Source organism: Arvicanthis niloticus, chromosome X, assembly GCF_011762505.2.
Source record: "Arvicanthis niloticus isolate mArvNil1 chromosome X, mArvNil1.pat.X, whole genome shotgun sequence".
Taxonomy (NCBI): Eukaryota; Metazoa; Chordata; class Mammalia; order Rodentia; family Muridae; genus Arvicanthis; species Arvicanthis niloticus.
In genome coordinates, this window is record NC_047679.1 from 13,567,432 (window position 1) to 13,571,598 (window position 4,167).

A 4,167-nucleotide genomic window follows, 5' to 3' on the forward strand; every position below is an offset into this window, starting at 1 on the left:
AGTTGTGGTGAGACAGCCACTAGGCAAGAATTGCCACTTTCCTTCTACAGACAAATTACTGTCCAGAAAAGGACACACTTGCAGAATAGTCCACTGATTATATCTGCCTAGACAGAGTAATCAGCCCTTAATAATTCTGCAGCACTAAGGTCTGTCAGAAGATCCTGGGCCAGAAGGCAGAATAACAGATGCTCCAACGTTTTGAAGTAGAGCGAGTGTCCAGGTGGTCAGAGGTCTCTATAAATTGGCTAAGTTTTAGAAACTACGATTTGTGCTTCCCACAATTATAGTTAACTCAGTCATTCTGGATTTCTGATGGGGTTGAAAACATATATCTATTGACCTTAAGAGAAAAGATTTGAGTGGATGGTCGTCAGCTGACATTCATCCTAAAGCCAGGTTCAGAACTAAATGTTCTAGTTAGAATAGATGACAGAGGAGCTGGTTAGTCAACAAAAAGATGGACTGGGTATTAGGACTATCCTGTACCTCACTGGTACAAATTGGCATAATTATGCTCTAATTGTATTTTGAGAGAAAAGTTTCATTTTAACAGGAAGGGTGATGTGTAGGAGGAGCTAAGGTAGGAGGAGTACTGAGAGGAAGAAAAGGAGTAAGAAGAGGAGAAGAAGGAGAGGAGAAGCTAGGTGATGAAAGAGAGAAAGAGGGGGGAGACAGGGAGGCAGATATTCATGTATCTCCACCAGTCAAAGATAGTTGTTATATCTAGGTCGGTCAGTGGGTTACACCTCTGATTGAACAATTCCAAACTTATAAAGCCTATGATTAACATTTTTTTAAAAAAAAATGTATAAATGCAAAAAGGAAAAGGGGGGCATGGGATAGGGGTTTCCTAAGGGGGTGGAGGGAATGGGGATAGGGGATGCCATCTGAAGTGTAAATAAAATATCTAATAAAAAAAGAAAAAAATAGCTTTTATCACTGTGTCTCATATACTCTTTAATTTGCATGTAATGTTCCTTATGTAGATATTTTACAGCACTTGAAAACTATGCTGTGTATGACAACCAATTAAAACCTACCCATGATTAGCTTACAAATAACAACAACAACAAAAAGAATCAACAAAATCAAGAGCTAGTTCCATGAGAAAATTAAGAAGATAGATAAACCCTTAGCCAAACTAACCACAAGACAGAGAGACATTACCTGAATAAACAAAACCAGAAATGAAATGAGAGACCTAACAAGAGAGTCTGAACAAATTCAAGGAATATCATTAGATCTTGCTTCAAAAGCCTGTATTCCACAAAATGAAAAAAACCTTAATAAAATGGATGATTGTCTAGACAGGTATCACAAACCAAAGTTGAACCAAGATCAGGTAAACTATTTAAAAACCATACAACCCCTAAAGAAATAGAAGCAGTCATTAAAAGTCTCTCAACCAAATAAAGCCCAGGGCCAGATGGTTTTACTGCATAATTCTACCTCATATTCAAAGAAGAGTTAATACCAATACTCCACAAATTACTTCATAAACTAGAAACAGAGGGAACTGATCAGGCCAGCTCAGTCAGTCAACAGGTTCTCCAGCACGGGAGTGAGGATTAAAAAGAAAAAAGACAATTAGACAACATTATAGCATGACCCCAGCCAATTCTGAGGCTGAAGGCAGGTTTATTTTTTCCCAATTTGCTTTTAAACCATTTGAATTAGATGCAAGTATTTAGGTCAGATCTATGTTGAGAAACTAGCAATATAGTAAATGCAAATAGTCAAGGGAATGAGCTAAGTCTTATGATCACTCCCTTGATCACTGTTTCTAAGGGCTTGTCAGGATGACCAAAATATCTGAGCCTACTTCCTTGTCCTAGCCCACAGTCAAATTCATGCCTGAGGCCCATTTTTTTGTTCTAGCCTAAGATTTAAATTCCTGACTGAAATTACTTCCCTGTTTTAGCCTAAAGTTAGATTCCTGCCTGAACTTTCTTTCTTGTCATTGCCCAATGTCAGATTCCTGCCTAAAGCCCATTTCCTTGTCCTTGGCTAAAGTCAGATTCCTGCCAAGCAGCCCCAAAAGTTCTCCACATCTCCGGCTTTATTTAATTTAATAAGACTGAGCCTGTGTTAAGTCATTCTGACAAGAACTCCCTCTTTACTTATCATAGAATATGCATTATCAAAAGCAATGTATTTCTGCCTTAGGTTGGTAAGGCATGACAGAATGTTGCCCATCTTTGACTTGCCAGTCTGTTAAATCAACAACTCTGTCTGGGGGTCCATTTTTAGTTTTAAGCCATGGACTTTGGCTGCCAACATGTTGGTGTTGTTTGAAAAAACAAGCTTTAACATGATGGGCAGGAATAAAAGTATTCCCAGGACAAAAAGGGCTAGCATGATCCAGCTATATATGCCATTCTTAAAGCTTGACAAAGATGGAAATACTGACCTCAGGCCATGAATAATTTTATAAGCAGTATCTGCTGGATCAAAGCTCAGTGGAGCAGCATTCTTTAAATTCATAATCTCAGTGTGCAAAGCTAACACGTCCAGAGAGGCGTTAGAATTATGCCAAATACCTTGCAAGTGTCTTCAAACTTTTTCCCAATTATAGTGACTATCATAGTAAATTTTAGAAGTAACACAAATCCCTTGGTATTTGGCATGACAGGCTGAGATGTCTTCTTACCCTTAAACTCTAATCCACCTTCCAATAATTTGATTAGGATAAAGAGCATCAATCCCTTCTTCCAAATGCCTATCTAAATTCTCTTGTACATTCAACACATTAGTAACATTTTTTGCTAAATGATTAATAAAATTAGCTGTCTTAATTTCTTGTGTCAAAGCAATTGCAGAAGCAGTGGTGCTATCAATTAATGAAATTAAAGGTGTTATACCAGCAATAATCAAGCCTACTACCCTCTTGCTTCTGCTTAAAGCCTGACTCACTTCTTCCAGTACTTGCAAGCTTTTTTAAGAATACTAAAGTTCTGTAATACTCACAGGCAATAAAACAAAAGCTGGTTAATAGACCACCATAACAGACATGCCAGTTCTCAATACATTATCACAATTAGAAAGTGTACAGTCAATACAACTTACATTGGATAGTGTAGAAGAAACAAAGGTAATTTTAACATGACCAATTAATAAAAGATTAGGAGCTTTAACACATGCACTAACACTTGTTGTTAGTCCAGATCTTGTTTCAAAGTTATCTAGAGTGTGTGACTTCATAGAGAGCTTCAGCTAAGTTCCAGATATGACATTAGAAATGGCCTGCTTCTAATTGCCAAAGGCCTGTGGACATCTCCTTTTGCCCAATGTTTGATTGCTTCCCTACCCACTCAATAATTCACATTTTACTGGAAACATTAAACCACATTGGAGTTGATTAAAACATTTCTTCCAACTAATAACTTTGTTAAAATTCTGTTCCACATTCTCTGTGGGTACAGATCCACAAGGTGGCAGCTCATGAGGATCAGGGGTAAATCCCATATAATGTTTGGGCATGCTTATCTCTATGCTTTGAGTTACAGTTTATGAAACCTTTTTCTTCCAAGTTTGAAGAAACACTGAAATACACCTATTGTTTTTATTATTCTTCACAAAGCAAACAGGAATCTCATCATCAAATGCATTGAAAGTCACAGTCTTATTATAAGTTGACTCCCCTCTCCAGGGATCCAAGAAGTTGAGTATTATTACTGGTCACGAGAATCTCTGGTCTGGACCACACTGTGGGATGTATCAGTGGTGGGTCAGGAACATAGGCCCAGTGGACTTCACCGTATGCAGGAATCATCATCATCATCATCAGTAGGGGAATCACCAGGAAGGTGGGGTTGTTCTATTTGTCGCACCAGCCTTTCTGGCAACCACCACGCCCCATTTTCTTCCTGTGAAAAAACACAAATGTGACCTCATCCCCATATGAGTACATGAGGGTAGGGTCCATGCCATTGGCCTATCATAGGATCTTTCCATTTCACTAAAACATACATAGTGGAAGTGTGAGAATGACAAAAACACCCATCCGCTGAATGTCCATGAACATCCAAATTTTAAAATTTTAGAATAAAAAGAGCATGATTTAAATAGTTTTGTGCTGTAGGGGGTATAACTCCCCCTTTTTTATTTTATGACGGTATTGTTTTAAAGTTCCATGGGCTCATTCCATAATACTTTGTCCTCGAA